Source organism: Montipora capricornis, chromosome 7 (assembly GCF_036669925.1).
Source record: "Montipora capricornis isolate CH-2021 chromosome 7, ASM3666992v2, whole genome shotgun sequence".
Classification (NCBI taxonomy): Eukaryota; Metazoa; Cnidaria; class Anthozoa; order Scleractinia; family Acroporidae; genus Montipora; species Montipora capricornis.
In genome coordinates this window covers 16,895,590-16,920,589 of record NC_090889.1, presented here as the reverse complement: position 1 = coordinate 16,920,589, position 25,000 = coordinate 16,895,590, and the positions used below count along the sequence as shown (strand labels likewise).

The following is a 25,000-nucleotide window of genomic DNA, read 5'->3' as shown; positions in this document are numbered from 1 at the left end:
GACCTTGGCTGACCTTGACATGATTAATGTATAATCTGCAGTTATGACGTCACGGGCGCTGATTTCGAAAATTCACTGTGGGCTTTCGGCCAATCAGGAAAGAGATAGTGAGCTCAATGTATAATAAAATGATGTAATCGGTGGCGGGCAGCCCGTGAAATATACAAATTCAAACCGAGGATGACCGAAGGTTTTCGGTCGAAACGTCTTTACCAAGTTTTTTGAGAATGTCGTTTGACGTTAAATAAGTCAGTGTCCAACATTTCTTATAGTCATTATACAAAATCCTGACTGCAATTTCAGCATATTTTGTTTAAATATACAAATAATTAAAGCAGTCTGAAGCAAGATAAGGAAAGCACATCAGTATCTAGATCTAGGAAAAATTAATGACAACGTAACCGAATACAATGTCGGTAGTCGTTAGGGGCCGTCGAGATATTCGCTCTGTCCGCGCTTTTAAAGTAAAAAAAGCAAATAAATGGCTCACTGTTGTATGCTCACGTTGTCGCTGAAACCTAGAATTTGGTGATTTCAAGTTGTTGTTTATTGGCGTACGGCAGAGAAATGCACGGAAATCCGTCCAGTACGTGCTGCACGATTATTTCTCCATTCTTAACCAATAATATTCTGGCTTTGTGGCGTTGTTGTTGCGGTAGCCTTCTTCGTTGCTTAAACTCCCTATTGAATAGGAGATGGGAGAGGGGGAGAGGGGAGGGCAAAATCGTTGAATTAGTCCTAGAAATACGATCAATTGAAAAATTCTATTTAAAGATGCATGTCTCCTCCTCCTAATGTGTCCCTGATTGTTGATTGATCACTTAGAAACCGAGTGCTCTCAGTATTTTCACTTGGTTGATGGATGAACTCTGGTGCATGTAGATCGAGAATGTGTTGTCCTTTTCGTGTGACTTGGTTCAAAGTCATGCAGTTAGAAATCTGACTTTGCTAACGTTTTAAGTTTTTAATGATTCGCATAAATTTCACCCGGGAGTATTCTTTCCTTATTCACTGTACTGTAAGAAATAAATATTGAAGAGTCCCTTGGTATCTTGTTGTTTTCATGGATTCGACGAATAGCGCCAAATTCGAAAAATCGAATCGAAATTGCAGCCGAACGAAGCAAAAGATGGGGTGTATACTAAAATTTGGCCGCCACAAATCGTTTAAGCCTTTTTATGTAGCACTGGAAATTTATTTTGCGAATTAAGTTTTGCTTTGTCGGTTCTTAGTACATCAACTCACATTAAAAAGATCTTTCAATAGTTTTGGGCCTAAAGAGAAAAAACACACAGATTACAGTGCGATTTAAATTGTATAGGAACTCACACGATCAGTTAGTTAGTTAGTTAGGTAAGCCCTTGGCTCAGAGTTGGAGCATGGGTTATCAACAAAATGCCTCCAGAGACTTGTCTTTTTGCCAACTGTTGCAGCTCCTTCCAGTTCTTCCCGAGGACCTTCATCTCTTTTTCCGTATCCCTCCTCCAGCTATTCTTGGGGCGGCCCCTCTTTCGTTTTCCCTGTGGGTTCCAATGCAATGCTTGCCTCGTAATGCTGTTTGAAGGTCTTCTCAGCGTGTAGCCTACCCACGCCCATTTTCTCTTCCTCACTTGCTTGACTATTGGAATTTGACCTGTCCTCTCCCATAGCTCTTCGTTTGTGATCTTGTCTGTCCACCGTATCTTCAGGATTCGTCTCAAACAATGATTGACATATGATTGTAACTTTCTTATCGTTTTGACTGTCATCCTCCACGTCTCTGCCCCGTACAACAGCACAGATTTTACATTAGAGTTGAATATTTTCAGCTTAGTTGTTGTAGATATGCTGCCAGAGCTCCAGATCTGCTTAAGAGAGTGGAAGGCTCCTCTTGCGTTATTAACCCTTTTTGCAACATCCGCGTCAGTACCTCCTCTTGTGTCTACTACGCTCCCAAGGTATGTGAAGGAGTCCACCTCTTCAATATCGGCATCATTCACTCTGATCTTCCTGTTTGAGCCTGAATTGATCTTCAAGTCTTTGGTCTTTGCGGTGTTGATAACAAGGCCAGCTCTTCTTGACCTTTCTTCCAGAATGGTGGTTTTGTTCTGCATTTGGGCCCCTGAGTGAGATAGTAAAGCAATATCATCCGCATAATCGAGGTCATCAAGCTACTGGGTGAGAGTCCATTGTATTCCGTTCCTGTGGCCCGTCGTCGACGACTTAATTATCCAATCAGTTGCCAGGAGGAATAAGAACGGTGAGAGAAGGAATCCTTGCCTTACTCCAGTTTTAACTTCGAAGCTCTCCGACAACTGTCCTTCATGAATAACTTTACATGTGGTGCCTTCGTAAGAGTTTTTTATGATGTTAATAAACTTCTGCGGAATCCATAATGAGCTAGTAATTTCCAAAGAAAGGGGCGATCCAGACTATCAAAGGCCTTTTGGTAATCCACGAAATTGACGTACAAGGACGAGTTCCATTCAATGGATTGCTCTACGATGATACGTAGTGTAGCAATCTGGTCTGCGCATGATCTAGCTTGCCTGAAACCAGCTTGATGGTCCCTCAAACTTCCATCCACTGCAGATCTTAACCGCTCCAACATAATTCGGTTGAAGACTTTACTTGCTATACACGATCAGTGGTACAATTAAAAATCAATTGGTTCAAAATAGTGTTTTGAACGTTCTGAAAACACCTTAAGACGAGCTTGAAGGCGAGTCCAGTGGGAACTTCCAAAAGTAGTCATAGAGGCCTTGATCAGCAATCGTTGGTTTCTGGCATACAAGAAACGCTATTTATTTGTTGTACCTGTGGTTGATTATGATCTATGGGGCCTTTATTGCGTTCGACGTGATGAGAACGCAACCTAAACTTGTTTCACGAGAAACCTGAGCACCAGCATTTAGCAGAAGGAATCTCGACTTTTTGCTAGGACGGGCAAGTACCGGAAACGGAAATTTATCACACAACTTGAATGTGGCAACGTGCACGCGCTCCTAAGGACAAAAGCGGAATTTTCTAACATTGCCTCCGCTGACGTGCATTTAGTCACAACTCACATTCAAATAACAGAGGAAAGTAGGGGGTGACACGTGGTTCAGCTTGCAAAGTTTTTGTAAATAATTTTTAAAAAATTCTACAGGTGTAATACAACGAAGCCTGATTAGCGATTTGTTTGCAATTGTTTTAGTAGGGCAAACATTCGAACGCACGTACTAACTCCCTGATTACTCCCAGTTTGCTAATGTGTCTCGAAAACATGCGCATTTCAATGTGTTGTCGGCTACGTCCCTAAGACAGGGCGCGACAATGTTCGGAATTCTGTAGATGTTTCAAGATGTGAGAGGCCTTATCACTGACTAAGTGCTAACAAGACGCGTGTGGAAAAATGCCGGGTTGTTTCGCCGACATAACAGGCATTACAGCCCGCACATACAAACTTATAAACCACACGTGAACGAAGCCCGCTAGGGATAGGGTCTTTCACACCAAGCAAGTTTCCTATCTTAAAGGAGAAAAAAAACTAGTTTGATGTCCAAATCATTGCAGTAGCGCTTGATAAAGTGACGGATCTTTTTCTGAGTGACGGCAGAAAAATGGCCTATGTAAGGTAGCTTAAAATATGTCTTGTAATCTTAAAAGTTTTGTCGTTTTCTTTAAATTTCTGACTTGCCTGTTAATCGAAGAAGAATTCTAAGAATGCGAGTCTTTTCTGCGGTGCCTTAACCTAAGGTTAACACCAAGCTCCTATTTCAGCGGGTGGCCACCAGCTGTTATTTACTCAAGTCAGCGGTATTGTTCACTGCAGGTGACTTGCTAGTTGTAAATGTGGTGTGCTTTATCTCGACAGTTAAGTTTTTGACTTGCTCCGATAATTTTGTTCTCGAGTAGCATTCGCTTGTTTACATTCTTCTGGCTTTGATATGCACTGTTAAGCTGTATTTCATCCTCAATTTAGGGGAATCCAGTTGTTTTCGGCCGGCCCTCGACATGTGTTCTTGGAATGATGCGTGTTTCTCCGATGTGTAACCCTAGCATGATATATTCAGTCTTACTAAGATCAAGAGCCAAAATCGTTTTAGAGAATGCAAATGTCGTCCGTCGTCTGTTACAGCCCAAAGCTGAAGTAAGAGCGAAAATTAATTAAAGAACACTACATATCTCATTCGATCTGGCTCAAAAGAGAGTTGTGATGTGTTTTTCGAGAGCAGTATCATTGAGTACAGCCAAGGACTTTCCCTTGTGCTTATAATGACTGAAACAACGAATTTCAGATATCTTTGCTTGGAGAATGCATTTATTCCTACCTCCTAAGTTAAAGGTAGCATCCCATTGGCTAATGAAATGATAGGCAGACTGGTCTTTTTTTTTTTATACAAAGCAATTCCATCTACGTTCACCAACGAAATAACAGCCTCATTTTTCATTTCGGGAGGATGCTTGGCGTTTTTTGCCCTTATCACGGCCCAGTGCTTTCTGCTTGCTTCCTATCCAGGAATTTACAACGACGATTTAAATTGGAATTAAAATTTGAATTGTTTCCGGGGTTATCCCAGGTTAAAATATGTTTAAAACCGACGTTTCGACCAGTTTTACTGGTCTTCTTCAGATTTTTTAAAAAATGTTATCAAAATGAGGATCGTTTTTAATCTTTTAGCTTGGCGACCGCATATGACGTATCGAGATCATTCCACCACGTGTAAATGATGTCAAAATGCGCGGGAAATGCGAGAATTCACTGTCTGCTACAGTATTCTTGTCGTTCGTTTGGTGATCATGTTCAAAGACAAGAAGGACGAGTCCATTTTCGTTTTTTTTTTCTTGTTTTTGATGCTGTTGTTTTGTTTTCTTATTTTCTTTGAACGATGACTTATGTGTGTGCTAGTGCTTGCTTGGTTTTTCTTCATACTTGTGCCTCCATGTAACAACTGAGAAAAATAATTTTAAATAGTTTGTTAGTTTGCCTCCTAGCCAGATTAGCTCTTTAGGTAGGCGGCTTTAGACCTTACACATGTAATGTTGTCCTTTTTTCCTCTCTCTGTTGTCATTGTGTGGTATAAGTAAATATGTTTGTTGTTGTTTTGTTGTTGTTGCATGGCCATCATATTGGGAATAATGGGGCTCCGAAAGAGTAGCAAACGAACGATCTACTTGAGTTTTCTCGCCAGGCTTGTTCGTTAGATTTGACGCCTGAATGGTCGCGTCACATGCATCTTTTTAAAAATTTTTACCTCGGAGAGGGGCCTGAAAGTCGCCATATGATCAGAAACCAATTTCATCTTTGCAACCGAGACAGCCCATTCAACCAGGATCACGCGAAGAGCCCCTTAAACAGCTGCTCTGCAACAATACTGATTATACGAACTAATTTTATTACTTTGATCTCGACGGAAGTAAGATGCAGTTTATACGACTTGTTTATATTCATTTCAGCTTCCTTGCACAGTAAAAATTATTCGGCATAGCCTATGCCGCTTGAACGAACCGTGTTTCGAACAGAAGACTCAAAAATGTCGTTTTTGACGTTTCGATACTTGACGAAAGATCAAAATCAAAATCAAGATTAAAATCGAACTTAAACATTGAAATTCGATCAAAGTCGATAATCACAAGAAATTGGGTGATCGCTTTTTATCAGCTCCCGATATTTGTTGATTGGTCAGTATCGATTTTAATCGACAACAATCGATTTTTATCGACTATGGAAATTTCTGTACCTCCATGATCGAGCCTGGTTTTGCGAGGCCGGTACTACTGCACAACAATTGACTCGCTTGCTGTCTCTCAGAATTCACATCTATCGCCTCTGCATCAATTTACGTTCCACAATCTTTCTTCCTCACTGTTTTCATCACCAGAGACACGATTCCTTAATCAACGTGCTCTGGTTCAGAGCGATATGGCTCAGCACAGGAGCCCCAAGAATATAAGGATTTGTATGGGAATTCCGAATAAAGATCTGAGAAGTAAATTTTACGAAAAAAATATCAATTAAAAAGCCTAAGCTTGTTGTCATTGTGGGTCGCTTCCTTCCTGTGTGTGTGTGTGTGTTTTTTTTTTCCAGATTCGACGCGAATTGAGCCATTTTCAGTTCATCGGTTGGCAACGGTTAGAATAAAATACCAAAGCTGAACACCAGAGTCGAGAGAGCCTACCAAACGAGGCCAAAAAAATCCCAGACCAGAAAGTCCCCACGGCCACAAATCCACCTAACTGCATTCAAGGGCAAGAGATTTTCTTTCATTTCAATCCGCTAGCCGGGCAATCGAAGCCCTGCCAACGACGTCAGATGGCTGTTAGTACGGACCTTACGATAGGACGACGACGGCTTCGAAAAAACCACAAACAATGGACTTAATGAACAAAAAAGAAGGATTTGCACGCCCTGTACGTACGTTGTGCATTTTGGCACATTTCTTCGCCGTCCTCGTCCTGACAACGACGTGAATTAACTAAATTTGAGGTTGTGTAGAGGACCTGAGAACCTGAAAAAATATTTTTAATTTTCTGTTCAAACAACAACACCATTCATTCCAATTTTATTGCCGAAATGTTGGCGAACACTTTCCATTCAGAACGACTTAAATTAATCACGAAATTATTACAATAACGGGAAATAATATCGGCGTGGGCTTCGTCGTAGTCCTTTCGTAAGAGGGAGCTTTAGCAACGACGACGGGAACGGCAACGAGAACGTCATCTCAAAACATAAATTCTCATTGTTGTAATGACTTCACGACTATTCCATGCTTTTTAATATGACAAAGGTATGACAGTCCTTCAGGAATGAAAACGTTATGAGCGGCGCTTAATTTAGGGGAGAAAATGAATATTTATCTCCAAGTGTTGACGTCCTTCATTAAACCTCAAATTTGACTATTTCACGTTGCTGTTTTGCTGACGAGGGCAAAGAAATGGACAAAAATGAAAAACGCACGTACAGAGCGTGCAAAGCTGTTATTTTTTCCCACTAAATATGCAAATTTGTTGCGTTCTCGTTGCCGTCGCCGTTGTCGTTGCTAAAGCTCCCTAGGGTCTCTAGTGTACCAAAGGAAACGGTAAAACGATGGAAAAGATGCTCGTATACCTTAAACATGACACAGCGACCGTTGAGTACGGCTTAGTATTGTTCTAAAAATTACTGACATCATCGCGTTATATTTACTTCCTAGACTTTCCAGATTATTCATGGGTTAACTGGGCTGTGTTGTCGGGAACATTCTTAAATACTTAATAGACGAGTTCACGCTCTTGAGTGAATCATGAGTAATCAGGGCAAGCTGGAGAGAAATTGAAAGGTTTGGAAGGAAATTTGGGTTTTTTAATTTTCCAAAACAGAAGATATGCGCTCAAAGGTGCAGCAGAATAAATTTGGAGAGAAAGGCTATTGTAGTAATTATTTTATTAGACAAAGTTTCTGCCATACATTTCCTGTAATTTTTACAGAGATTGTATGGAGACAAAGAAAGCAATATTTAGGAATTCCAAAGAATGGATACCAAGTCTAGTTCACCTCAGTTGTGAACATGAAATTATTTGTTTGGTTTTTGAAGTGGAAAGTCTATAATTATAAAGTAGAGTCATGTACAGTTTATTTTGCTTTGAATTTCCATGCAAAACTTGATGCACTCAAGAGCATGAAGTCGTCTATTAGATTGTGTTTTCGTTGCATCAGCGTGAAACAGCAGGTTTCTGTCATCAGTCACCAAAACCGTAGTATGATATAATTCTGCTATTATTAGTCTCTTAGTAAGTTCTGGAATTCTGTGTAAAGGTGTGTAAGTAGCCGAGTAAGAGTGTTTTTTTGTGTTGCGAATGCCAAAGAAAACCAGACCGTGCTTTGCAAACTTCACGGGCTTTTTATTCTTATTGATAACTGATCTCGTCCCGATTTATTGATAGACGTAGTAGTAAAAAAATATTTCTTAGATGATTTTCTTTTATCTATGACGTGCGACACACCCTAAATGCTAGACAGCGATGATATATTGACTGATTAATTGGTTCTATTGTCTACATTGAAATCACAAAAAAAAAAAAAAAAAAGATCACATAACGCAAATCACTCTTCTTACTAAATGTCACACAATGCAAATAAAAATATCTCGACACACTCCCCTATTTGCTTCCGTCGCGGGAGCAAATACAATTCGAGTAAAGCTCGAAGATTGAAATCAGTGTTCAAATCATTAATATTCCTCTGTTGAAACAATCTAAGTTCGGCGTTCACATAAGCAATGTTTCTTAGTCGTCTTGGTCACGTTCAGCAATATTTTGGACTCGTAGTCTGGCTGCGACTGCGGCATCTCGCATTGGTCTGAAGGCAAGGGCTTCAGGATTCAGTGGAGGTCTCGGCGCTTCTCGAGACTTGTCACAGGACAGCTCCAGTGGAACAAATGCTGCACTGCTCTCTCCAGATGGCTCTTCCCTGCTCGAAACCTCACAGCTCTCACGACCCCGTCACGTCCCGCAATTAGCTAACTCTTCCCCTATTCCAAGCTTCCACTTATTTCTGTCTTTGTTGTCGTCTTTGATAAGGCACACATCTCCCTTCTCAACTCCACAAGGGGAGTCTTTATGTGTTACGGTGTGACGTTCTCGCAGCCCACGAAGGTACTCTTTCGCCCAGCGGCTCCATATGGCATCTTTGCATTTTTTCAGGTACCTCGCTCGCCGTCTCAGTTGTGGGTTCTCTTCATAGTGCACCTCCCCCCTCAGATAGAATATTTGGTTGGATGAAGAGCATGGAATTCGGTGTCAAGACTGATAATTGTGCGTCGTCTGCAACATAGGACAGTGGGCGACCATTCATAGTTATTTCTACTTCTAGAAAGACTACTTTCAGCTCATCAAAGGTTAGATAGGCGTTGCCGATAGTTTTCCTCAATGCTGTTTTCACCAGCTCTATCATGCGCTCGAACTGGCCTCTCCACCAGGGAACTCCGCTTAGGTTTAACTTCCATGTGATTTGGTGACGTGTAAGGAAATCGTTTAGCTTCTCGTCGTTCTGCACTTGCGTAATCCATGATGCAGCTCCAGTGAAAGTACTGCCGTTGTCTGAATAGATCGTACTTGGTATGGCACGCCCTGCTATTAATCCTTTTTGGCTTACAAGGAATTCATTGGTCTGGAAGCTTATCGCCTCGTTGAGGTACAGTGCGCTAGTCAGACCGCAAGCAAACAGAATGAGGTAGGCTTTTCCTTCACGTTTTTCAGTGGCTTTAAACTTGATTGGGCCAGCATTGTCGGCCCCCACCACTGGAAAGGGAGTGGATCCTTCGGTTCGATCACACGGTAGTGGTCCAGGAGGCGGTACAGCAAGGGCGGTGGCCTGGAATCGTTTGCATCCTGGACATTTTTTCACGATACGCCTCTCTAGTTGTCTTAGGCGTGGGGCCCAGTGCCGTTCTCTTACTTTCGCCATTGTTAACTGCGTCCCTCCGTGTAGGGTAGATTCATGAGCTTCTTCCATGAACTTCTCTGTGTAGACTGCTGTATCTGGGAGATACACTGGGTAGACGCCCTGTATCCTTCCCCGGCATTCAAGGAGTTGATGGTCGTTTAGCTGTAAGTGAAGCTGCAAGCGGTCGTTTTCATAATTCTTCGATTTCACGCCCTCCTGCTTCGCTTTCTTCTCCCAGAATCTTCTTTGGATGCTTATTTCTTCGGTGGTTAGTGGCTCTGTTTTCCTTTCACGATGTGGACGCCTTGTGTTATGGACAAATCTTGCGACCCATCCGCCAATGCGGAACATGCGCCAGAGGCCGTACTTGTTAAGAATTACATCAAATCCATCCACCTTCTTGGTCGGTAGCGAGCTTGAATAACTCTCGTACCGTCTTTGCTTCAGCTAGTATTTCAGCAATGGCGGTTGTGGTTATGTCGACTGGCCAAGCACTTGGGTGTGAGAGCCATTTCGGACCATGCCACCAGAGGTCGTCATCTTGTGCTACAGGCCCTCCACGACTCCCAAGTCTGCTGGATTCTCTTTGGTAGGCACATATCTCCACGTTATCCAATTCTTATCTCGGATTTTGCGCACCCGGTTGTGCACAAAACGCTTGTATTCTCCTTCTCTTCTTATCCAGTGAAGCGCAGGTGTACTGTCTGACCCTTCCAGGGCTTCTCTCACGTTAGCGGCCATATTAGTTGCCATGTGACAGGCGACCAGCTCCAGGCGTGGTATGGTAAGGCCTCGTTTGGCCAATCGAGCTTTAGCTGCCACAATGCCTTGTGTGACACCTGATGGTTGCGATACGACAGTGAACGCTGCTGCTGCCACGCCCACACCACTTGCATCTCCAAAGACATGTAAGGATATGCTGCTGATTGGTTCCTGATACTGAACCAGGGCCCTCATGAATGTAATTCTCTCCGGTGATCTTGATTCCCATTTGGCCCAATTGGCGGCTAGGTCAGAAGGCAATTGTTCATCCCAACCGATTCTAAGGTTGCAGGCGTTACGATATAGCAGCTTTCCACATAGTGTGAGGGGAGACGCCACTCCAGTGGATCGTAAATCCTTGCTATTTCAGCCAAAATTTCCCTCTTGGTATTCTCGGCTTTCTCAGTCGGCACGATGAAGCTTAGGGAATTTCCCAGCTTATCCCACTTCAGGCCAAGCAGTGAGCTCTCTCCCCTTGACGAGGCTCCCAGCTGCTGTTTAGCGAAGGTCAGGTCTGCAGCCTGATCGGTTTCAGTGGATTCTAACTCAACAACGTTTGAATTTGAAGGCGGCGTCAGCGAAGATCTCTGTGGCTGCATTTTTCATCTCTCTTGCTTTGAATACTGTCGTTCCTCCACTTATTAGGTCATCTACGTACAAATTCGTCTTTACCTCGCGTACTATTTCAGGCTGCTTGGGGCTCCATATATCCAAATGCTGCTCAATAACCCTTCCCAAAAAGAAGGGTGAGGGACCCAAACCGAACAGAGCTCTTGTAAAGCGGATTCTCAACTTCCTTGGTCTCGATGTTCTTTCACCAGTGGAAACTGAGAGGGTCTCTTTCTTCTGGTCGGATTCTGACTTGCAAGAACGCTTTCTTGATATCTCCAGTGATGGCAATTGGCTTGACACGTCCTCGAATCAACACACTCCATAGTTGGTTTTGTAGCGACGGACCAGTGTTAAGACATTCGTTAAGGGATGGCGCACCGTCCCAAGCCCTTGCGGAGGCGTCATATACTATTCTCAGCTTAGTGCTTTTGGCGGTTTCACGCTGGGCTCTCTTGTGTGGTATATAGAATTCCCGTCCTTCGATAGAGTTTGGAGCGCGCTCACATATGCCCTCAGCCAACTTCTCCTGGATCACAGCATTGTAATCATCGATGGACTCATTCTTCTCGAGGTTCCGGACGAGGCTAGCGTGTCTGCGTAGGCTTCCGCCCTTGTTGTTTGGCAAGGGGGAATGGTTTCCCTTCCACGGGAGACCGGATTCGTACCACCCTTCTTCGCTTCTCGGGAACTGTTCCTTAAACTCATCGTAGACCACACCCTGATCTCCTGAAGGCGAGTCTGCCAACCCGAGAACATACAGCTTACAAAGTTCTTTAAAGTCAACTCTCGACGTTTGTGAGAGGAGCATACTGGTGGTATCGATTTCTCTACCAGGCGAAGTGATAGTCCAGCCCAACTTTGTGTAACTTGCTACAGGATCCCATTCTCTGCCCACACGCTGAGGTTCGGTGGTGCTGATTCTGGGGCATTCACTGTTTCCTAGGATGATATGCACAGGTAGGCGGGGTCCCTCGTCGTTGTCATCCATGGTCACGCCCTTTAGATGAGGGTGTTTCTCTACGAGCTTCTTGTAGCGAGGGTTGTCCACCAACATAAGGTGCGATTTCTTTACTTTAGTGACTTCTGCTTCCATCTTAAAGTTTCCCTTGACTGAGTTAATCTTGATCCGATAAACTTCCATCACCCGACTGCTCGCTCCCAACATCATCTCAATCTTGCACAACCCAGAATGATGAGGTTTTGCACCAATTCTCTCAAGCAGTGTGGCAGAAACGTACGAACTTTCCGCGCCGGAATCTAGGAGGGCACGACATTTTCTTCCTGCAACGTCCACGACAACCACCGGGTACAAAACAGGACCATCCACCCCTGGAGGGCGTAAGCGAATTTCCCAAAGTCCTATTCTTGCCAGTTTTCGTCTGTTCTGACCAAGTTCGCTGTGATCCCTGGTAATTTATCGATCGACATCCGAACATAAACCCTTACCCTAACCCTCAAAAACCACCATTTGACTTGATTTGCGTTGATTGTTAATTTCACTTTACAGTGTCCCCAATTAGTGCTCCAGCGCTAAACCGACTAGACACTTAAATAAAGTGTCATCCTCATAACGGAACCATACGGACGGTCCTCAAATCTACACATGAAGATGTTTGCTAAAACAGGACCAAGATGAGAGAATAGATGAGGAATATATGGTCTCCCTTTCTCGAGCGAGGGGTACGAACGGGTGAAGAACATTCTAAGGAACAAGGATGGGAAAACGTCTGAAATAGTGAATGCATACGTCCAAAATTTAATGGGGTTTCCCGTAATCAATGGAGCCAACCCAGCGAAGATCCATCAATTCTATGAATCGCTCTCGTTCACTGTTCAAGTTCTCGAGACGCTGGGCAAACTTAAAGAAGTAAATGGCAAAGGAAAGGAAAGGATCTTCCTCCCTGTTCAAGAACAGAAACAATGCGTTTTCAATCACGTGACTAGAATGGATGCTAATTTAATGAAATAAAAAGAAACTATTTGCATAAAAATAGAGTTCAATTCCCTGAGGATTAGTATGGAACACGAACATGGCTGCCCTGACGTCACGTGAAAACGCTCTATATTCCTTTCAAGGTGGAATTTAAAGAGAATCAGGAGATTCCGTTTTTGGATGTTCGTGTCAAACGCAGTAACGGCACCTTCTTCACATCAGTCTTCAACAAAAATACTTTCACTGGTTTATATACCAAGTGGGACTCTTTTACTCCAAGAAAATACAAAATTAATTTAATACGTACTTTGACCTATCGTTGCTTACAAATGGTCTCTCTTTCTGATCTTAAGAAAACGTTACTCCAGAATCAACGGTTTCCCAAATGGCATAGTCTCCTACAATGTCAATGACGTGTTAAAGAAATATTTACACAGATCTTCTGAGCCTATAAGCACTGTACCAAAGAAGGATGTTGTCATTGTAGTGTCTCATCTAGGGCTTACAAACAGATTTCATCGAACGACGCCTCAAATCTTGTGTTAGAAAATTTTATGGTTTTAAATCTTAAAGCAATTTTCCAGAATACTCACCAGATTAAATCTCTGTTTCCTCCAAAGATCGTTTTAGTCGTTCACAACAATCTAGGATAATTTACAAAGCCAGTTGGGATTGTGATGCTTTTACATTGGCAAAATGAAACGTAGATTGTATTACAGGAAGATGGAACGTTACAAGGCTCTCATCACAACTGGTCACACCTCCGTTTTTGCAGATTAGGTCATTTTAACCGGTCACTTCAGTGAAAGAAAAGTCAGATAAATCTGAAATCCGTGTTTGTGCGCTTTCAAATGCAGAATTCAAAATGCCTTGTCACAACTGCCACTTGTGGGCTCATTAAACTGGTGTATTTTGATAAAATCTTGGACTCCGAAATTATGAGAAAATGTCGGTCCTTCTGGGTTCTTCTCCGCCAAAGTATCGTTTCACCATAGATCTGCATGAGTGAAGACCATATTTGGCAAAAACTCTGATTCACAACTGTATAAATAACTTTATTCATGACCTTTCTTCGGGTCTGTGATCACATTGTGAAATAACCACATTTTTGAATTATCAAAACGTAAGTAGTGTTAGAAGCACATGACCTTGAAGCATGTAACTTGTAACTCTTTTCCTTAGAACAAAGCTGGGGATTTTAGGGACACCAATTTTATGCCCAAAGATGGACAAAAATGAGATCGATGCTGCACGCGCGGGAAAATGCACGAGCTATGTTATATCCAAATAAGGAAATTTTTACACTCCAAAACCCCAGCTCTGAACCAGAGTTAAACTCTTCGAGGTCATGAGCTTCTGGCAGTCTTCCGCGAGTTTTGATGAAGAAATATCAGAAATTAAATACAAAGTAATGAAGTATTGACAGGCACAAATCACTCACCTTAATAATAGACAGAACCTACAATCAGCGACAAAATTAGTTGACACATTGTCTTTAAACAGTTCCTTTTAAGTGTAAAATAACACTCTAATTTGAACCATGCTCCAAATTATTGATAAGACCCCCCCTCCCCCATTCAATGTTGTCTATTCGTACTTAAATATCTCGGGAATCTCGCTACAACATTGTGTGGGGGGAAGGGGGCGAATTGGGCTACCTAAGAAGGCTAAAAGATAGAAGAAATGTGGCATAGGGGGTAGAAATGGTCAATGTGTCAACAATTTTGTCGCTGATTGTAGAGCAGTTTCTAGGAATAGCATCACATTTCGAGGAAACACTACGCAAGCGTGTCGAATCGAAATGACAAACCGTCGGCTGATTGGGCAGCAGATCCTGTATTAAAAACATTTTCTTTCACGGTTGCATCTTAACCGCGTCCAGCCATGGTGCCTCACGATATAAAATGGGGAGGGCGCGCTTTGTTTTTCGTTCTATTATTTACGCAGTGTGGTTTTCTAACTGCTTATCCAGTTCAATACATAGGCCCTGCGTGGTCTTCTGTCTTGATTTCGTACGCTCCAGTGTGCTATGTATGTTTGCTTTCAATGTACAAGCGTGCAACAAAGCTTCGCACATTCTTCATCGTGTGGGCTTTTTCATCGTCTTTGCGTTACTGCCAAATGGTATTGTCATTTTTTGATTCGTCGTAAACAGCCTCGACAAGGAAAATACTTCTTGGTCCAAATGTGTTGAAGGTGGTTCTCTGTATCACACCAGTTCTCCTTGTACTATTGATGTTCACAGCAGACAATGGCGAAGAAACAAATGACGAAAAAGAGGTTCGCAGAAAGTTAGTCTCCATGCTGCTGTGTGCTCAGATGGCTATCGACCTCTTGGATACATTCGAAGTGCTAGGTATTATTCTGGAGCAAACAGAGCGCAACTATGTCATCAGTAAAGGACTTGGAACGGCCCTTATCGTTTTGGCTTGTGTAAATTTTGTGCTGTCGCTCTTGCAAATGAGCGAGGTCAAGTTTAATGAGGAGAGAAGGCCTGAGAAAACACGCTATGGGTCAACATTGCTTCGCACCGCCGCCCAGATGGTCTTTGTCAACCTCACTCTCCTAATAATCCGCCTGGTTGTGTCTTTTACTTACGGGAAAGACGAGTCAATTTTTATAGCCAAAAATGGTCTCGCAATCTTGATCTCAGCGTTGCATATCTATCTATTATCTGTGTGACCCAGAGCGAATAATAGATGACAAAGATCATGAGCTTTGGAAAATTTATGTGATTTTCTAATTTCTTACCTTCGAAATATCAATGGCATCTTTAGGGTGGAGCAATATTTCAATCATTGACAAATTCATTTTTGATACTTACCTCATGTTCAAACGAAACAATTTCACATTTTGGAACTTTGACACACCACTGTCAATGTCGGGATTGGGATCTCTCTCTTTTGGCTTGATTTCTTTCGTTAATCAATAACATACATTTCAATCGATTTCAATTGTTAACCCGCTTACGTAACGCTGACGTAAATTACGTAAGTGAAATTACATTTGGACACTTGTAGTTTTTCCTTCCTCAGTCGCCATCCCTTTCATCAGCATGCCCCTCTAGTCATACAAATTAGAAATCGCCTTTCTCCGGTTGCTTGGGACAGTTGTGTAAGTACAGCTTGATTCTCTTATTTTTTAGCGTTTAAATCAATTGACATATGCATTTATAGCTTTCTTAAATACAGTAACTGCTTTGTTGTGCAATGCTATTGTTATTAGCCAGGTTGAACTTTGATATAAGATCAAGTGAAAAATTCGGTGCGATTAATTTACAAGGTAAGGAGAAGTCGTCTTCCTTTCTGACGTTTGTATTAAGCGAGTTGTGCCAGCTATATTGCAAGGAGTCATGCCTTCAAACTGATATCGGACAGATATAACATAATGGCAAAGTCCAGTATTTATCCTGTAGATTTACGATTAGCAATTTGAGGTTCCCTCTTTTAACTACGATTTGTTGACACGTTGCGTGACGGCGCCAGTTTCTGTAGATTCGCAAGTTAAAAAACTAATGCCTTCAAACTTCCTGTCAAAAAGTTTCACATTTACTGGTAATGATGTTAAAACAGAAAAGCTCATTAATTTGTAAAAGTATAGTTTACGTACAGTGTTGTAAGCTGGAAGCAACGAATACTCTTATTAAGGCGGTTTCCTTTTGTCAGAACTGGCCGGTCAGACCCAATAATTTGCAAAGAAAATGCATCAATTTGAAGGAACACTTGCATGATAATCCCTCACATTCTTCTGGAGGAGTATACCAGTCAAAGTGAAGCTTCAACATCCCCCCCCCGGAAACCCCCCCGGGCATTTGAATTTTTGGAATTTTTTTGTTCAAATGCCTCCCTCCCCGGGCCAAAAAGCTGTTCAAAGGCCTCATCATGCGTCCATTTCAGGTGATCAAATGCCTACAACCCTGGGAAAATGACCAGATTTTTATAAACTGAATTGATTGGTTTTACAGAGTTTCATGCAACGACACTTAAATACAGTCCATACATTCATTCCTTTATTTATACACCTACATATCAATGGTTGCACAGGTATTAAAATATTGATAAATACACCGGGTCGGTCAAAGCAATTGACCTATTTAATCGTATCCGGCGACGTCGGTATTTTATTGAATTATTGTATATATTGTAAAAACAATTTAATATTTAACAATTATTCCATAAGCGCGCGTTGGATATGAGATGGTAAATAGCCAACGATGCGCGTAGCGCCGAGTCGGCTATAACCAGTCTCATATCCGACAAGCGCGAATGGAATAATTGTTTTATTATATTCCTTCAACTCCAAAAATTTGGAAGTACGAAATACGAGCGGAAAAAGCGAGCAAATCCGAGCGAAATCGAAAAAAACTTGATGAGAACTGATCCGATGTTGTGTAATACCTTGTTGTCAGACAGACGCAGGCTCATCACAAAAACATTTCTTGCCTTTTCGCGTACTTCTAAACGTCGGAATTGATCCAAACTTTCCACAAAAAAATTTTTTTTTCTCCTTTTTGGCTTTATTCAAAGAGAAATTTGGCATTCCGACGAAAACATTTTTAGTTTAGCAACGCTTAACGCAATCATTTACCATATAAGGTCAAACCAAGGTATATGAGCTGATAACCGAGATTGAGTGAGCCAATCAGAGCACGCGAAATGCATTATCCGAGGTTGAGAATTTAATAAATTTATATATTCAAAGATAACGAAAATTGGTGCTGAATACCTTCAAATACGGAACAAAGTTTGTGTAGGCCTTTGCTTTTCAACCAATCAGCCACGAATGAGGAGTCTTTACCTTTGAATACATCTAAGTTTGTCTCTGCCATGATTTATCAACCCACGTGGAAAGGTAACATGAAACAAGGCTAGCGATAAAATTCCCCACCGTTATGAGTGGTGATCAAATCCCCGCCCCCGGGAAGACTAACCTGGTCAAATTCCCTTCCCCCGGCCAGGGAAAGGAGTCAAATGCCCGGGGTATGCCCGGGGGGGGGGGGGGGTTGAAGCTTCACTTTGACTGCTACATTAGTCCTTCCAAATGCCCGGTCTGACCGGTCAGTTCTGTCAAATGGAAAGCGCCTTTGTTGACAACTGCACATCCCTGCTGATTTATCCAGCTTTAAACAAATGCTCCTCTGCTAATAGCGACTGATTCCAATATTTCTGCTGATTAATAAAAGTAGACGGCATCTACCTCTGTCGAACGCAAATATTTCTTGAGTCTCTGAAGAAGTGTGTTCATGCCTGAAGCGCCTTGAATCTTTTTTTGGCCCGGGGGGAGGGAAATTGAACGATCCAATATTCAAAAGTTCAAATGCCTGTGATTTTCCCAGGCTGGGGAGGGGGGTGTTGATCGGTGCATTATCTTCCTAACATGGGAAGAGAAGAAGAAAGACCTTGGGAATGGGGTTGTTGTTTTATTTTTTTTAAAGAAACGTTTGCTGGTCAAAATTTTTTTACATTACGTAAAATTCTAATGCATGCAACTGAGTGTTCAAAAGGAAGAGAATCCCTTCGGAAAAGTAAAAGGCATTGTCAATTTTTATCCAATAATTTGTCATAAGTAATGGTAATAGGACTGAGTGGAGTCCAATTCGGTCTGTAATCATACGAGTGATAACAAGATCGGACGAACGCACAGCTGACCGAATTACCAATTAATGATAAAAATTACAATTTCCGAGAAAAGAAAAAGAGCCAAGTCAAGACTGACAAAGGAAGCGTAAATTGTTTAATTTAAAGTCGTTCTGAAAGAAAAAAAGAAAAACAAAAGCCCCAATTTAGGAGTCCGTACACTGTTTCTATAGTGATTGAAACCAAGGTTGTGATTGGATCATTGAACTGTACAATTCTGCACTATACTAGGCATATTACGACCAAATAGCACAAGGCACAACAGAATACATGGAGCAAACTGGATACGGTCTGCGTGCGTACGAACGACCATACTCCAAACTTTATTAGGAGTAAATATATTGACAATGTAATTCGCAAGACACGAAGGATAGGAACCAAGGCTCACATTGCTCCCTAAAGGCTGCGTAATCATGAAGTAACGTAAACTGAATAAACACGAAAAAGCATGCATGGAATACGGCAAATAAATGAGGCCAGAAAAAACCTTCAAAAACCCCAACACGAGGAAAAAACTGGAAATCTGGATAGGAACCAAGGCTCATTCGCCAGCCTTTCCTACGAGGCCTCACAACAAAATACAATGCCTATCCGACGCAAGGCAAACAATGCAAAATCAAACGAATCTACAAGCCCATTATTTTGGTCACATTTATTAAGTCTTCAGCTACATGCTTGACGTATCAATTCTTTGTTTTAGGACTTTTCCAACCAGCATGCTTGTCTAAAAGTGTCTCATTGATAGCTCTACAGGCAGAATGTGAAGCTGCCCCTGATTTTATACTATGCGTCCCGAAAATGGAAATATCGTCAACAAAAGGACCAACAAGCTTCTTAAATTCCAGCAAGATCGTAGAATAAGAAACACCGATGCTTCCATGAAAACGCTCGCCTGACTTAGACTTAACAATACGCCTAATCAAAGGAAAATGAGGATTCTTAGGCTCTGGTAAAAAACTAACCAACCTCTCAGTGACTGCTACAGGACAAGTTAAATTTCCCGATCTAGCTATGACCGAGGTATGACCCTCTCTGATCTGATCATTATTTCGTTTCGGCACAAAAATAGACCTACTATCAATCCGTAAATAAAGTTATATCTCCGAGTTTTATGGATAATAATTCGTCAATCCGGAAAAAAACCGGCGAAAACAACCAGTAATATAAATAAAAAGCGAATATGGGCCAAAGACTCGCTAGAGCTATAATGCTCGGTAATAACTTGCAACAGGTCAATGGGAAGCGGTTCTTTCGGTTTGATTGGTCTACCCAGCTTCCTTCTGGCACCTTCAAGCGACGATTGAACCAAAGGGTGGTCAGTAGGACAGCACTCAATGCCCGCCAGCTTGTGAGCCCAACGTATACTGTAGAACAGACCTTCGATTGACGAGATTCCCGTTCCTTTCCGGAGGGCCGCATGGCACAGCTCCGTGATAAACAGGGAGATGTGAAGAGGCTTGGCTGGGATGACTGGAACGCCTATCTTGGAGGATGCCCACCTTCGCCATCTGGACCAGCCGTTATTGTATTTACAGAGGGTGGAAGTCGCCTTGGATTCTAACTGAAGATCGAGAAGATCCGGTACCAAAGACTGAAGAGAGGGATCTGTAAGGGACGGTACTTCTCGCCATGAGCCGACCTGCAAAACATCTGAAGCACAGAAAACGCAGTCAACGCAACAAGACCATGTCTGGCAATGGTATAATTATAGTTTTTCTGTAATATTAATGCCTAAGAATTAGAATTAGGGGGACAAATATAACTCGTAAACTACAAAATGACGAAGGGGATGAGAACGAATAAAGCGGCCAAAAAGCCGACACACGAATAAATTCTGGTATAGGAGCATACATGCAAAAATGCAAAGGAACTCAAAAGTGGAGCCATCACTCGGGATGTAACTAGGCAAGCGTGCATAAAAAACACCCAAAACGAAACGAAAGGTATGAAAAATAGAGCAATCCACCGACCAAAATGGTGACAAGACCATAAATAGGGAAAACGTGCGCTAAAAAGGCACCAAACATGACTCAGGCACAATACGCCATGTCTCCTAAATGGAGCAATCAATCAATTTACACACCCAAATGGTGAAAAGGCCAAAAATAGACAAAAGTGCACTAAAAGGTACCATACATAAAAATCATAAGTCGAAAGCTCCTAAACGGAACAAAAACTCAAACTACACACCTAAATGGTGACAAGCCATAAATAGGCTATACAAATTGAAGACGCAAGGCCAACATCCTGAACGAAGGACATGAACTGAATGCGGAATCCTTGGATTTGTAAATTTCCATTTGTTCCGGACCCTCAATGAGCAGATTGTCAATCCGAGGGAGAACAAAAACATCTTTAACAAAGCTCTTAAACCTAGAAGAAGTGGAATGCAAAAAAGGCCAGAAGGACGCTGATGGCCATTCAGGTATAACCAGGGTCCCAAACCCGTTACAAGCTTCAAGCTTTCTGACAGAGCGCACTATCAAAGAGACTGGAGGGCAAATCCAGTTGATCTCACAACTCCAATCTTGGGCAAACGCGTCTACTCTGCAACTGCCAGGGGAAGCAAATTTGGAGTTAAACCTGGGAAGTTGGGCATTATAGTAAGAAGCAAACCAGTCGACGGTATGAGGGCCCCACTTTACATCGATATCTTGAAAAACTACTGGATTCAAAGACCAATCGTCCTTGTCGAGAAACCTGCTCAGAAGGTCGGCTCTCTCATTAACAGAACGAGGAATCCACTGCGCGTCGAGAACAATGCGCTTGGCTAAGCAAAGCTGAAAAATGTCGATTGCTAAAGCTTGAAGATGTGGTTTGCGACTGCCAACTAAAACAATTCTGGCGGCATTATCATTGTCCGTAAAGACTTTCACTTTCGTGCTCTCCAACTCCTTGGCATAGGATGCTAACACGTAGTATATTGCCTTAAGCTCTCGATACGTAGAACTTTGGCCCTTGTCATCCGCAAGCCACATGCCGCTGACCGAAGAAACGCTAAGATTGGAAGAAAAACCCCCGAATGCGACATCACTTGCATCGGTAAATATCACGACGGACGAAGTAGGAGGTGGCCTAATCGAATAGCCATTGAAACAGTCAATGTTCAAATACCAAAACTTCAATTCTACCATCAAACTAGATGAAATTAAACAGGCAATATAGAATCCCAAGCTGATCTGGAATCAATGGCAGCGTACATTTGCCAATCAATCTTGGCTAAATTCCGGAACGTTACGAAGCCGTCTTGAATAGCAGAGTCTAATATTGCTTTGAGCTACGCTACTTTCTTTTCTGGAACTCGGAACTACATTAAAATCGTGTTAATTAAGAAACCTAGCCACTCGCCAATTTGTCTGGGCGACCAGCACGACTTATCTTCATTAACAACAAATCCGCAAGAACCGAGATCTTTACGCTGAATAATACTCGCTGCTTGAGCGGAACAATTATCGGGAAGACTGCCTAAACCATCATCTAGGTAGACAAAACTGACATCACCCATCGAACGCCAACGCCTTACAAGAGGCCGCAGCAATTTCGTGAAACAAAAACAAGCACTGCTAAACCCAAAAGGAAGCACTTGAAAAGTAAAATATCTGAGAGCACCATTGAAATTCCAAGCAAAACCCAAATAGTTTTGATGGTCCGGATGAATCCTGACATGATGGTAGCCCGACTTGAGGTCCCAGGTAAAAAACCAGTCACCCTCATCCAAAACCTCAGACAGAGATCGCAAATCTTCATACTTGAATTTGGGCAAAACTAGAGATTGACTAATATGCCTCAGATCTATCACCAAACGAAGCTTTTTGCCTTCGACAACAGAGAGTGGGTTCACGCAAAAAGGCGAGGCGCTGTGCTCCTGAATACAGCAGTTAGCTAGTAACTCCAATATAGCTCGCTGCACAAAATGCGGGCGATCGAGCGAAGATTTGTTGTTTACAAGAAAACAAGGCGACGGGTATTGACCAAAAGGTAATCTATAACCTTCCCGAATGATACTTAAAACAAAGTCCGGGGCCTGCAAACACGTTTCCCAGAAATATGCTGATTTCTCCAGTCTCCCCGATACACTCGAACAGGTGGTCTTCGCAACAAATTCGCCTGCCGCACGCTTATTAAACGAAGGAAATAAATTGGAATCCTCATCAACCACGTCAGCTAGCCAATCACGCCTGCCTCTATCCACGTTTCGTCTACAAGAGGTGCTGAGATGCCCAAACTCCCCGCACTGTAAATTTTATCGTACAAAATTAATAAATAAATAACATAAATGTAATAATAATAATAACGAATAAATAACAATAATAAAAGTAAAAATAAATATAAACAAAATTAAAATACATTTCCACTACAAAAGCGGCTGAGATCATGAAAAAATTAGTCTACCGAACTGAAGTCGTTCTCAGTACAGACTGAAGTGAAACGAGTTGCGTGAATATGCTAACTGGTATATACTAAATGCAAATGAATTGCAATTAACTTGACAATGCAAAGGACAATTATAAATAACATTCCAATCGTAAAGTGCAGAAAGCAATTATTTGCTTTACTGCGTACCGCAAATAATTTCCCATTCTGCACTATACTAGGCATATTACGACCAAATAGCACAAGGCACAACAGAATACATGGAGCAAACTGGATACGGTCTGCGTGCGTACCCGAAGTAAAAGAACAAAGCTAGTGAAAAAAGTAACCAAAGCGGTATACTCAACTTAAAACAAGGTCCCAAGCGTCAAGGGCGTGGCCGAAACGATCATCACTTCTATTGTTCCTAGAACTGTAAGACGACGAGGTTCGGTAAGATGAGGAGGCGCTGCGTTGGTTAGCCTGCGAACGCAGACGTATTTCCGGCGGTCGTTTCTCTCCCCCGAAAAGTAACGTCTGCGAGTTCGAGCTGCAAAACGATTTCCGTGACGTAAGAATTATTCACCAATCACCGTTTAGCTCTAAAAAATCCAGAACTAACTCGCAGGATTCGTGCGCGGTATAACCACGTATTCTCGTGGAGAAAAAATGGCGGAAACACTGGAAGAAGCGTTCAACGACGCGTTCTACTAACTATGAACCAGGTTTGCAATGTTTTTGGATTTGGCAGTTTGAATACGCACCAGGAGGAGTCCATCAAATACATTGTTCAAGAGAAGAAGGATATTTTCGTAAATCTTCCAACGGGTTTTGGAAAGTCGTTGATTTACCATGCTTTGCCGTTGGTTTGCTCGTGCTTGCAGTCAACTGACAAGATTATTTAATATCATCGTCGTGATTTCTCCGCTTAACAGCCTGATAAAAGATCAAGTGTTGCGGCTAAATTCCCTGGGAATCACTGCCGTATCTTTGGCTGAAATAGCCACCGTAAAACAAACGAAAGAAGTAAAGAATGGGGAATATTTAATTGTCTTCGGATCACCTGAACTATGGCGAAACATGGAGGAAAATGGCAATGAGCGAGTTGTACCGGAAATCTGTCAGAGCAGTTACTGTCGACGAGGCTCATGTTATTTGTCACCGATAAGTGTTAAAGTCTCTAGTACGTCTCCGTGCAGTCCTCCATTCTCGTAAATCAGTTGCAGCTGTTCTGATGCATGACATATCTAACAATTTATCGACTCCAAATAATGCTGATTTATTGATTTCTTAAGCAAGCATTTATTCATATAAAACAAGATCATCTTCAAGAGGTGACTATTTTGTTAAACCCTCAAGAATTGACAAACAAATTAAATCATTTTCAATATATGGTGTAAAAATTTGGAATAGTCAGTACCTCGTGAAATTCGCCATCTATCCAAAAACAATTTTAAAATTAAAAACCACAGTATCCTTCTCCAAAGACTTTCAGAAGAAAATGACTGTATTGATTTATCTGTCTTAACAACAAAAATACTTAATAATCTGGCTTCTGATAATTGCACTTTCTATTGATTTTAGATATTTACTTGTTTTAGTTGACTGCATGCTTTGTACACTAGTTATTTGTATACCTGTTCGTTCTACAATGCATGTCTTGTCGGTGAAACACAACTGAATACCGTAGCTTTCTCTACTTGTTCTCTCTTTTATACACGCGTAACCACTGCTCGCCTCGACTAGCTTTTGCTAACCACGATCAGTGCAGATTGAACATGTATCATATGATAATGAAATTCTACAATAAACAATTGATATAAGCTACATGTAACTTGATCAATCATGCCTAGTGTCTTGCAATTGTCTTTCGCCATCCTTTTACACGAAGGGAAACACTACCGCCAAAATATCCCCTAATTTCTTCGCTAATTTCGTCCACCTTTTGCAGGGCATTATTGAATCGCACAATACGATTGTAGCACTGCGTGCGACAAATGGCCAGTTTTTCACAGTCGACGTAAACAGAAAGATCAACGTTTGTGGCACGATATACCAAAGAACATATGTCAACATTGCTTTTACCAAACACACGTATCTTCTCCTTAGCCGCCGGGAAATGCCCTCTACAAAGAAGGCAGCATTCACAATCGTGAGAAATCGTCTTGGGAGTTTCGTTCATGGTTGTTTATATCACTCAATCACGCTCCACAACTGAGAATCTTACGTGTATGGCTTGTATTTCAGACACGCAATTGCGCGAAGTCGCGCAAGAGTAACTCAAGCTTGCTTCTATCATACAATTTGATTGGT

The 25,000-nt window shown here is 42.0% G+C and overlaps 1 protein-coding gene, 1 long non-coding RNA gene and 1 pseudogene across 2 annotated transcripts in view; all 3 read right to left on the bottom strand.

Annotated features, from left to right (window-relative positions):
- The window catches only part of LOC138055223 (uncharacterized), a 60,103-nt gene that overhangs the window by 23,615 nt on the left and 11,488 nt on the right, over positions 1 to 25,000 (bottom strand). The window lies entirely within an intron of this gene.
- Positions 10,968 to 24,869, bottom strand: LOC138057560 (uncharacterized; annotated as a pseudogene).
- LOC138057559 (uncharacterized) overlaps positions 23,369 to 25,000 on the bottom strand; it is a 2,484-nt gene continuing 852 nt past the window's right edge. Inside the window, exon 2 of the mRNA XM_068903538.1 lies at positions 23,369 to 25,000. This exon is cut by the window's right edge and continues 629 nt beyond it. The gene's annotated coding sequence lies outside the window, so the exon portion shown is untranslated.